Genomic DNA, 12,960 nt, shown 5'->3' on the forward strand with positions numbered 1-12,960 from the left:
CCCAGCCCAAGTGCCCAGAATCTGAGAGAAGCCTCCAGATGATTCCAGACCCAGCTGATTCAGTCACTCCCGGTCACTCAAGTTTCTAAACTGAGAAGCCAGACATGGTGGAGAGAAAAGACAACTCCACTGTGTCCTGCCTAATTCCTGACCAGAAGAATCTGTGGGCATGTTAAAATGATGGTTGTTTATCTTTAAGGTATTTGCTACTCAGCAATGGATAACTGGAACAAAATGCATATGTGCTTTCTTACAGCTATAGTCATAGGAGAGTATAATTTTATATTATATTATATTTCTTTTTTATTCTACTCAGGCTTTTATTGATCACCAGTATGCCTGTTGTTCTATAGAAGGTAGTATAAATCATAGGGAGAGAGTCCATCATTTAGGATCCTAAAGACCCAGATATTGGGACACCTCAGGCAACTGAATGGCAACTAATTTGTTCCAAGCTTCAGTTTCCCCATCTATCACATGGTGACAATAACACTCACCTACAGGGATTATTGTGCAGATTAAATAAGGTAAGTCACAAAACAATAAGTGACATGATGTCTGACACATAGCAGATTTTTGCAAATGTTTCCTTTTTCCTATGTTGGTTTCCTATCTATCACTTTATTAGCTTCATTCTTTCTTTTAAAATATAGATACACAGTATTAACAACTTCTAACCTTTCAGTGAAATGCCGTAAAAATTAAATCTCTTAACATTTCTTCATTTTTTTAATTGAATTTTTTTACGTCCTTGTTTTATTTTGAGAGAGAGACAGAGTGCGAGTGTAGGGAGGGGCAGAGGGAGAGGGAGACACAGGATCTGAAGAGGCTCCAGGCTCTGAGCTGTCACCACAGAGCCTGACTTGGGGCTCAAACTCACAGATTGTGAGATCATGACCTGAGCTGAAATTGGACGCTAAACCAACTGAGCCACCCCAGGGCCCGAAATCTTTTAATACTTCTTTAAATGAGATTCTCAAATCTTTCCCCCAACACAAGCTGAGAACTTATCACCCACATTATATTTGTGCTTTATATTTCCCTTGCAGAATTGGCATATAAAGGGGTTAGAATGCTGCCTGATATCTGGCCAGTATTGCAGAAGTGTTTATTATTACTTTCCACTTATTTCTACTGAGCAGTGTGCTGTCAGTTTCTGATTAGTGTTCAACTTTATCAAAGCAATTTTGATGCTTGAGTTTCTAGACAAATATGTTTCTATAGGTGCTTTCACACCATTCAGTCTTTCAATGTCCTGGCACTCTTATTCTCCCCATTAAATGTGAAACTAGGTGGCCCATCAGTTGGCCCCAGGTCCTGCATGCTGGACCACTCACCTCTAAGAACCACTGTGATGGTACCAGGGGGTCTGAGAATGCAATCTGTGCTTTCAATTCTATTTTGTGATCTAGAGTGTTAATAAACTGAAGCTCTAATCTAGAACTTAACCCCCAGTAGTATCATCTTTCATATTATTTTTTTATGCATTTAATCAGGAAGGAGAATTCCCCATATTGTCACAGTGTTCCAAAGAATAAGCTTCCATGATTTCTGATGGTTATGTATTGCAATGTTCCACAGCTAGAAAAAAAAAAAAAAGGGACTTTTCCAATCGTTAGCCTAAATTCCTCCTGCAGCAGATGAAATTTACTCTCTCCTTATCGAGTCAGTACAAAGACAAGTTTCCCAAAAACAACCACCCAATATTCTTTTTTAAAAAAAATTTTTAATGTTTGTTTATTTTTGAGAGACAGAGAGAGACAGAACATGAGTGGGGGAGGGACAGAGAGAGAGGAAGACATAGAATCCGAAGCAGGATCCAGTCTCTGAGCTATCAGCACAGAACCGGTCGTGGGTCTCGAACTCAGGAGCCATGAGATTATGACCTGAGCCAAAGTCAGACACTTAACCAACTGAGCCACCCAGGTGCCCCAATCACCCAACATTCTTGCAACTCCGGGATGACCACTAACTGCCCTACTGTATTTTATCAATGATACATATAAAAATACATTTTTCAGACTTTAAATCACTTTGTGTCCCTCCAAGAGGGCTATGAACAATTTTTTAATATATTTCATGTATCATCTTGATCAATGACTGTCAAAAGAAATATGTCAGATTAACCCACCTAAAGTTTGTCTTGTCAAAACTTTGTGGTGATTAGTCAGTATCTTTTTTCTAAGAATAAAAAAAAATATTTTTATAATGCTTTCCAATATGTTTTCTAGATATGGAAATTAAGCTTATCCTTTTTGCTTTTTACAGTTATTTAAAAAATATATGATATTATCTATCCAACATTCTGATTCCTCTTAAATTCTATAAAGTGCTAAGAAGTGCATATGAAATGATTTCAATAAGTTACTGTGAATTTTTATCTCATACAATTTATTTTGAATTTAATTATCAGTTAATTCTTTGTCCCTATTCATCTTCAGATTCCCTATTCCCTGTTGTCTGCTCTGATGTCCTGGTCTCTGAGCAGTATAAACGAATGAATGAGTGAATGAATGAATGTGTGTGTATGTGTATGTGTGTGTACTTTTTCTACTCTTTGTTTTTCCTCAGTTATAAAAACAACATATTTCTTGACTTTGGTCCTGATTTATTTGTTAAAATGCTTATAACTTGCGACGCCTTTTAGGTAAAATACCAAAGACACAATCGATTAAAGAAATATTTGATAAGCTAGAATTCATTAAAATTACTGAAAAAGTTTTGAAGATGGATAATGGTGATGGTTGCTCAATAGTTTGAATGTACTTAATAACACAGAATTGTATACCTTAAAGTGGTTAAAATGATAACTTCTATGTTATATATATTTTATAAGAATAAAAATAAATACTTTTTTTTAAAGAAAGAAACCAGGTAAGTTTGGGAGCATCTGGGATCAGAAAAGATACCTTTGTTTCCCATGATATAGTTCCACTCCCTACTGGAAATCTAGGTTGAGGCACCTGAGAGAGGTTTTTCCCAATCACAGGCTTCCACAGTGCAGTGGAAATAACATGGAAAGCCAAGGCAGAAAAAAAGTCTAAAACAGCATCTCCCCTAGTTTCTGGAAGTAAAACTTCCAAAAGACATCACTGGATACCATATTGGAATTCTCTGGATAGCACTTAATAACTGTGACTTCCCCAGTTTATCTGTTTGGGTGTTATCTGGCCTTTCCTGCAAGGTTGCCATCTTCCTGGCCACAGGAAGTTTACTATCCCCAGTGTTTAGAAAAGTGCTGGCCATGAATATGAGCTCCACAAATATTTGTTGGAGGAATAAATAAGTATATTTAAAATGAATCTTTAGGCATATCTACAAGTATTTCTGTAAGACTTATTCCTGGAAATGGAACTGCTGCATCAAAGGGCACATGCTTTGCTCCTTTGAGTAGATATTAGGATGGTCAGTTTGTCCAGACTGTTTGATGTGTTTGAAGTGGACACTGTGGTCTGGAGGGGTCAGTGTGCTTGGGCTCATCATACATCCCCAAAGTGCAGCCAAGAGGAAGAGCTGTTTGATACTGTCTTCTCTGATATTCTGGCTATAAAATACATTACGGTTCAGCTGGGTGTGGTTTCTTCATAATTACTCCAGCCACTTCATCCCCAATTATCTAGTCTAGTGATTCATGAAACCTAATCTTTTATTTATAAATGTTGACAATGACATGTTAACAGTAGAGACTGATTGTTTGCAGGCACTGTGTGACTATCTAATATTTAATTACTTAATCTTCTTGAAATAAATTTCATAATTGGTACAATGTATAATGTTAAACATACATCACCAATTTTGCCCTTGAATTCCTCACACAGGTATGGTTGTATAAGAATTGTCCAAACAATTGAGACTGTCACAGAGAATGGCTTTGGGCAAAGTCTGTGTGGTTCAAAGACTATATTTAGTCATGGACAAAGGAATGCCCTTGCAAGCATCTTATCTTTGTACTTACTAAGAGCCTGATTCTGAAGAATAAAAATTTTAGATGCCTTATTAATGAAACGTGAATGAGTAACCAAAAATCATTAGTGTATATTCATAGGTTTTAAGATGTTCAAGATGTGGTACGTCTTAACCTAGGAGAGTTAGTGAAGAAAAAGTGGACTGAATATAAAATGCCAGATAGACATAGGATATAAGGAGCCAAGAAATAATTCTGAAAACTGGGATTTGGTGAAGAAGAAACTAGAACTAATAGAGAGTGGCAATAGTAAAACTAAAACATAACAACGTGTTCTTGAGGGAAACTGGTGCGTTCACATGCCTACATCTAGATACACAAAAAACTTACATAAATTCTGGGGGGGAAAAGCTTAGATGACAAAAAGGGGAAAAACCCACATTTTCAAGAATTCCAAACAATATCAAGTTATGTATCAAGATAAAAATCAGCCCAGCTTCACACTTCTCTTCAAAAATAAGATACAATTGTGGTGTGAACTTAGAATTTTCAGGTTTGTCATTCATGTGTATAGATAATAGATGGTCCTAGATATGCTAGATATTTCATGCAGAGACTCTTCACACAAACAAAAATTACTTGAAGTATACTTGAGGTGACCAAGAGATTAACAAAGTTAAGAATTTCAGTTTTTACCCTATAAAATTTACAATCATCAAAAGTTAATAGTACACAATATTGACAAGGACATGATAGGAGACAGGCACTCCTTTCTTATTTATGGGAGCGTGAATTGGTACCATCTCTTTTAAAGGCAATTAGAGGTATCTAATGAAATGTTTTTATCCTCTGGTAGCTATCAAACTATAGTCTGCTTGGAGGATTGTCCAAGCAGGACAATAGGATAGGATTGTCATGGCAGCATCCCAGAGATAGCTGGGGACACCAATATTTGCATAAGGGTAGTGTTTTTGAGGTAAAACATTTGGTAGTCTATAGAGGCTGTGGGAATTTCTTGACAACTACTTTGAGGCTGAGAATCCAAATAAGGAGATTCAGAAGGTAATCCCTGTTGGAAAGGGTGAGGAAATAGCAGTGGACTTGGAGAGCAATGAAAAAGCAAGCTGAATTGCTATCACTCCTTCATGGAGGCCTCAAGTCAGAGAGAGGACATGACTATAGCTGTATTTAATCAGCGAAATCCTATCACGTAGGCCAGAGATGGAGTAAGGGAGCCCTGACTATAAAAAAGAGGACACACTGGGCATTGAGGCTGTCTCCTTAATATCCTTTGTCCCCTCTCCCAGTCCTATTCAATCATGTGATCCCATATTTCTTGGTTGGTTCAGGACCTACCTGATCCACTGAGAACAGGGATTGGTTTAAGAGTGGATATGTGTAAGGAGAAGTTTACTAAGTGCTTCTGAGAAAAGTGTTCTCTCAAGAAAAATATCTAGAAGATATCCATGCTTCCTACTCTGGATGCTGTCATCTGCAGCCATTTTTTGACCCCTTGAAGAATAATGGCAATATAAGGGAGAGAGATAGAATGAATCTTAACTTAAAGCCTACTCTACTACAAGACTTATGTCAAGTTAGCTAATCATTTTTCCCTCTTTTTATAAGCCAGTATGAGTTGAGCTTTTTTTTTTTTTTTTTCCACAACAGCCTAAGGTCTCTTAGTAGTACAGAGGATATGGTAAGACAGGTAAGCTGGTCCTTCCGGCCACCCTCTTGGCCTAGCCTAAGCCTTTTTTTGGTCAAATTAGGATAAGGTCAGCAGTCCAACCCCACTCACTTAAGGCATCCTGGAAACTTATTCTGAATGTGTATCCCAGTAAAAAGAAGAGGTGGAGTGGAAGAAACCTGATATGGGGCATTAGCACTTCAAGTTTCAAGTAAAATTTCCCTGAATCCCTATCTCACACACACATTGGAAAACCCAAACGCTCTTCCAATCTCTCTGGGGATCTATGGAGAGTGATGGGTGAGAAGATTTGGTTTTATTTCTCCTAGTAACTTCTGGTTCCAAGTGACTATTTCTGCTGTATTCTTCATTCCCAATGTCTCTTTTCTGCAACATGTCACCCTTCATTGCTAGACACTGCACAATCCTTTCCCCCTGCTAAGTCTGTGATATTAGACTCTGCTACATATGGGGGCGCCTGGGTGGCGCAGTCGGTTAAGCGTCCGACTTCAGCCAGGTCACGATCTCGCGGTCCGTGAGTTCGAGCCCCGCATCAGGCTCTGGGCTGATGGCTCAGAGCCTGGAGCCTGTTTCCGATTCTGTGTCTCCCTCTCTCTCTGCCCCTCCCCCGTTCATGCTCTGTCTCTCTCTGTCCCAAATATAAATAAACGTTGAAAAAAAAAAATTTTAGACTTTGCTATATATGTAAGGCCACAGAAGGTGTTGCATGGCAACAGAACACAGCCAATTTCAGACACCTCTGTCCTGACAAGATCCTCCTTACTTCTGGCTATCTCTTCTACCTAAGCTTCAGTTTCCTGTTATATTGCTGGACCGCCTCTATCTTTCAATCTTCTCTTCTCCTCAGAGCATTTATCCTCTCCTCCCAGAAAATCTTATTTCTTATGAGAAACATTTTAGTCATCTTGTTGATTCACCCATCCTATTCCAGCTACGCCCAGAACTATCTCTTAAAATAACATTTTGTCCTCCTTGACACATTTATAAGAATAGCGACAAAACAATGGAAACAATCTAACTGCTCAGACATGGGAGCTTTTTAAGCAAATTACAGTCCATCCATATAGTGGAATACCAAGTAACCATTAACATCATGTTGTAGTCTTCCATTTCAATATGGCAGAACACGTTCCCAACTAAGGACAATAAAGAAGGACAAAAAGAGTAAGTGTATAACAATGTTGTAAAGGAGACGAGGAAACATCAGGCAACCAGAGCTTTTGATAAATCTCCAGAAGATAAAAAGTAGAATGGACACTGAAAAGGCTGAAGGAGGATAGGAGTATTTTCTTCGGCAACAAAGCCAAGGAGAGGCTCAAGCTTGGAGAAGGCCAAACTAGGAAAAGGGGTAAAAATCAAGATGATGAATAAAAAATCATTTACACAGCAACTATACAATTTGGCCCCTCATCAACCCCATCTTACTTTTCCTAGGAGAGTTGCAATGTTTGTCTCCATAATAAAAACTAAAGTACTAATGTCTAAAAACAAACAAACAAACAGTCCTGACCAATATGCTGGGGAGAAAGTAAGACTAGTGAGGATTGGAAGTGCTCCAGAACAAAGCCTTCCTCATTTGGCATAACACAGGATGGAGTTGGTCTACTCTCCTGCCCACTTGATCTTACTCCCCAAGTGAAGCTTCCCAGTAACTACTCACTGTTCATTATTTACACCCATGTTTCCATGAATTGGGAGAAACTTGTTGGTTCAACAGGTCTAGACACCTACAGAGGAAACTCAAACTAGTTACCTCTACTAAACAAGCTTGTCTTCCTGTCCTTTGCTCATAGATATAATGAAGAAATAAAAACAATGGCCCACCAAAGAAACACTGATAATTAAGAGAACAGAAAATAACTTTCAATTTTAAAAATATTAGAGAACAAGTTGCATATAGAAAACAAGAATACAATGCTGAGAAAAATATGCAAAGTCTAAAGAAGGCTTAGAAATTTAAAATGTCATTGCAAAATATGAAATTTAATTGAGGTTCTGGGGAAAAATATAAAGAAATCTTCTAAAAGATAAAAAACAGAACTTGGAAGAAAAGTTAAGACAGAAGCTCAGGGGTCCCTGGTGGCTCAGTCGGTTAAGCATCCAACACTTGATTTCTTTTCAGGTCATGATCTCAGGGTCAGAAGATTGAGCTCTGAGTCTGGCTCAACACGGAGTGGATCCTCCTTAAGATTCCCTTCCTCTCCCTCTCCCCCTGCTCATGCTGTCTCTCTCCCCACCCCCCCAAAATTAATTAATTAATTAATTAAAAATTAAAAAAAGGATGTAGAAGATCAACCCAGAAGGTTCGATATCTTTCTAACAAAAGTTCCTAAATAGGAGAACAGAGAATATAACAAAGAGGGGGAGAAAATAGTGGAAGGAAATTTCCTAAAACTGAAAATAATAGGTCTATGGATTGAAAATTCTTATTAATCCTTCTATTTGACTGTTTTCAGAGATGGCCACAACAATACCTCCTATACCAGATGGCTTTTGTGATGAGACTCTGTTATTTTTTTTTCAGCAAAAAGTAGAATCAATTTTTTCTATACCTAGAACTGTATTTATCCTGAAACTTGCTTTCATCAACAGAATGTGGCAAAAGTGGCACTGGGTAGTTTCTGAGACTATATTTGATATACTCTTGTAACTCCCACTTAGCCCTTTTTGGAAAAGCCAGCTGCCATATTGCAAGGAAGCATAGGTTAGCTTATAGAATGAAGAACACCATCTGGAGAAAGAGGCTATGGGGAAGACCACTGAGGTAACAAAGATGTGAATGAGGTCTTCTTTGACCTTCCAGCCCACCTCAGCAGCCAGCTGAATACAACTGAGTGAGTGATCCCAGTTGACCCCTGTGGAGCAAAACTACTGCCTTGTCAAGTCTGGCACTATTTCCTGACCAACAGAATGATAAGCAATGGTAAGTTGCTATTGTTTTAAAGTATTAACTCTTTGGGTGATATGTTATAATATTGTCAATGTTTCTTCAAAGGCTGTTTTGTGGACATGTTCAGAATATTTTGACAAGTTCAATGATAAATAAAGATCCTACAAGATTCTAAAAAATAACAGTTATGTAAAAAGGAATGAGAAAGAAATTGAATCTATATTCTGTATCTAACCAAAATATTAATCAGATATGAGTGCAAATAGGTATATTTTTGGACATGGAAAGATCAGAAAGTTTATCATGACCCCAACACTGTCTTGAAAATTCTACTCAAGGATATACTACAACAAATTGAAAAGGTAATCAAAAAGAAAGAAAGATAAGAAATCCAAGGAACAACAATGCTAACCCAAGAATGTAGTGAAAGAAATCTCAAGTTGACAGCAACCAGCAAGTCTTATAAAACAATAGCTAAAATTTATAATAGGGAATCACAGTCTCCAACAAGAATGTCTTCAAAGGAAAAGGAAATTATTTGTAACAAGTAAAAAATTAAATAGCTAGTTTTTTTGGTCATTTATTTAAAAAAGAAAATCATGCTCTAATAAGAGGGAAAGAAGGTGAGAATGAAGATTTAAGTAACTCCTTTTTTCCCACTTTCTCCTCTTAATTTGTTTTTTAGTAATATTTTCTTTGAAACAACACACATTTAGTGACATAAAAATACATGTTATATTTTCCAGGGGAAAATTTCCTTGTCTTTCTTGAACTCTCCTATATGGTTTGAAATTTTATTATCATGTGCATATGTTACTTACACAAAGTATTTTTTCATTGTTTCATTTATTTTTAAGAGAGAGAGCTCAAGCGGTGGAGGGGCAGAGAGAAAGAGGGGGACAAAGTATCTGAAGTGGGCTCCGTGCTGACAGGAGAGAGCCTGATGTGGGGTTTGAACCCACAAACTGTGAGATCATGACCTGAGTTGAAGTCAGACACTCAACCTATTGAGCCACCCAGGAGCCCCATTACACAAAGTATTTTTATATTGCTGTAAAATACCATAAATATTGCTGTAGAAGATTTTTTTGTCATGGGTAAATACACTATTTTTAATAAGAAAAAACATGTGTTGAATAAAAGGTATGTTTGGTTTTTGAAATTATTGATATTTACTCTGTGCTCTTCCAAATTTTCTACACTGGAAACTGAAAGTAACCAGAAGTGTTACGTTAAAAAAAAAATGTACATCTTCTCAAAAATAACCAAAAGTTAAAGTTTATCAGGAAGATCATATCAGAAAAATTGAAACATTTTGTAATGGTCCATAGCTTCCATGCTTAGCTTCCCAACACTCTTATTATACCATTGGGAATTAGGGGTTGACAAATCTATTTTGATGTCAATTTTGGTTTTCAGTTTTTAGTGTCTTAAATTCTGTATATCCAACATGTACTGAGAGGTTCTGTACATATGCAAATATAGTATCTAGAAGCTTCTGCCCTGTTCAAAATCTAAATGGAAAAAAGTTGAAACTAACACATATTCTGCTCTTTATGTAACTAATGTTAAAGAGATTTTGTCATGATATGACTTTCTTATTTTTCATTTGTTTATTTTTATGTAGAAATGTGTATATTAGTATTCTGGCCTTCAAATTTTGCCAGAACAAGAGCCAGCAGAGATAATGACAAAAACGGCAATTGATTGCAGTATAATTTAGTTACCTCTTAGCATCACCCATCTGGACATGAAGGATGTGCAAATCCAGTAGGAACTAAAGTAACCTTTAGTTGAGGAGCAGGAAATACGCTGCTAGGTATAGGATAGCAAAATATTTCAAGCCAAAGAGGAGGCTTGGAGAACATGAAACAGGATAGGAGAAAAAAGAAGTGAATGGTGAGTTAATTAATTCTGTCATATTAGTTTTGGATAAACGAATTGGAACTGAACACAAAGCATCTGCTAAGGTACTCAAATTAAAGTGAGCTAAAAACCAGGGGTGGGGGGAAATGTTTTTCATAAGATACAAACAGATTTGACTCACTCTTTCCAAATATCCTTTCCAAGTATGACCAGTTTTAATAAAAGCTGTTTGTTCATGCATGGTTGGAGGTCAATAGGGCAAATTATGTCTTGGTCATCTTGAAATGAAATGGCTCCTATATGATAAAGCTTGGTTTTTAAGTCTTTAAACTGTGAGCATGGGTGTCAATGTCACCAATATGCAGGCTCTGACTCCAGCTTAGATATGCAGGAAAATGAAGTAAAATGGCAGCTAAAGAAAGGCAGTGGAATAACTGTTGGGACAGAACTACCTCAGTCCAGGCAGATGATGCTATCACAAAAGTCCTCTAACAACGTCTCAGCATTGAACGATGAGGGGTGGGAGATTACAAAGATGAAAAAAGACGGACTAGAAGGTCCAGGAAGGAAATAGAAAAATAAAAGAGGGAAATAAATGAAGAGGAAAGAAAAGGAGCAAGAGAAAGAAAAAGGGAAAAGAAAGAAAGAAGAAAAACACGAGAGAGGAGAAAAATAGGGCCACACCTAACACTCAAAGCGGACCCGAGTGCAGGGAGCAGCACTGCTCACTCTCTTCCTTCCCACAGCTACCACCCTCAGGCCCAGGCAAGAGGTTCCCTGTTTTGGTTTCTGAAGTTTGTTTATTTATTTTGAGAGAGAGAGAGAGGCAGATAGAGGGAAAGAGAGAGAGAGTGGGGCAGAGAGAGAGGGAGAGAGAGAGAATCCCAAGCAAGCTCCACACTAGCAGCACAGAGATGGACGTGGGGCTCAAACTCACAAACTATGAGATAATGACCTGAGCTGAAACCAAGAGTTGGATGCTTAACTGACTGAGCCACCCAGGAACCCCTCATTCAGTGAATTTTGGACCCTAGAATTCCCTATACAAATGGCTTCCCAATGCCATCTAGGCTTCCAACATCTACATGGGCACCTTGCCCGCATCATCTTCTGGAAGATGGTCTACACTTCTGATGTGAAGGGTGTTCACATGTAGTATGGGATTATTGCTGAGGTTTGGACATGGGCTGGGTGTCTGCATTGGATGTGCATGAAGATTCTTCAATGTGTTGGATGGCACTGGGGCTGGGGGCAGGGTGAGAAAAAGGAAACAGGAGCCATCAGTCAGGCACAGTCTCTCCCAATCATACTTGACAGAGAACCTGAAGGCTTAAAAATTCTAAGTTAAAATCTGACCTTCCAGGTTGTTATGAATGAAAATTTGTCAAGTTAAAAGACTGGAAATGATTATACTTAACAGGTTACTAACTTGAAACTACTAAATATTTAATATATGATATGTGATTTTTCAGCTGCACTCTTGCTCTGAGACTGCAAAGCCTATAGATGAGTCATAGTATAGAAGCAGGATAGACAGACTTCATTTGCATGTAAACAGAGGATAATTTTTGCACAAACACACATACACACAAACCAACAAGTATCTTTGGTACATTTCTATATAAAATAGCATGGTTAAGATCTATAATATACCTCAAAATATAACATAAATGTGACTATTGTTAGTGTTAGAGTTAGATGCCTCCACATACCGTCACCTGGTTTCCTAAGTTACTAAAAATGGCAGATTGTGGTTTCCAAAAATGGCCACAACAATACTTCTCATTCCACAAGCTCCTCCAGAGCCTTACCACTGGAACAAGAACCTTGATAGGGCATCAAGGGGTAGAATCTAGGTCTCCTCCTTGATCTTGGGTGAGCTTTTATGACTTCCTTAACTAATAGAGTACAACAAAAGCAGCACCATATGTTACTTGAGAATAGAACATAAAAGGCAATACAACTTCCTCCTAGTTCTCTCTCAGGACACTTGCTTTTAGAAACTAGCCACCATGCTATGAGGAAGCCAACCACCTACGTGGAGAGGTCAAATGTAGGCATTCCTGTCCCATGCCTAGCCGAGGTCCCAGCCAACAGCCAGCACCAACCACCAGACATGTGAGTAAGCAAGCTTTCAAAATATTCCAGCCTGCACACACACACCCCCTCAGCTGATGCCAAGTGGAGCCGAGATGAGCAGTCCCCTCCAAACACTGCACCAATAGTTGATTTCTGAGCTAAATTACTGTTTGCAAATTACTTTCATTATTGTAAAGTACTAAGTTCGGAATGCTTTATTTCTCAGTAATAGATAAGTAGACCTCTAAGTGTGAAATAATTTTATTTTAAAATATGTTATCACAAAATATATATCTCACTTTTGAGACTAAACTAAAAAAGGATAAGCAACATAAGCAAAAATTGAGTTATGGCTCTTTCTACATGTACATTATTAACTCTATTTAATAATTTTTATGTTTAGAAATTTAGTTGAATTTAGCCAACAACAACCTCACAGTGGTTAGGATGCCAATATACAAAAAATCAAACAAACAGGGGTGCCTGGGTGCTCGGTTGGTTAAGCGTCCACCT

Source organism: Prionailurus viverrinus, chromosome C1 (genome assembly GCF_022837055.1).
Source record: "Prionailurus viverrinus isolate Anna chromosome C1, UM_Priviv_1.0, whole genome shotgun sequence".
Taxonomy (NCBI): Eukaryota; Metazoa; Chordata; class Mammalia; order Carnivora; family Felidae; genus Prionailurus; species Prionailurus viverrinus.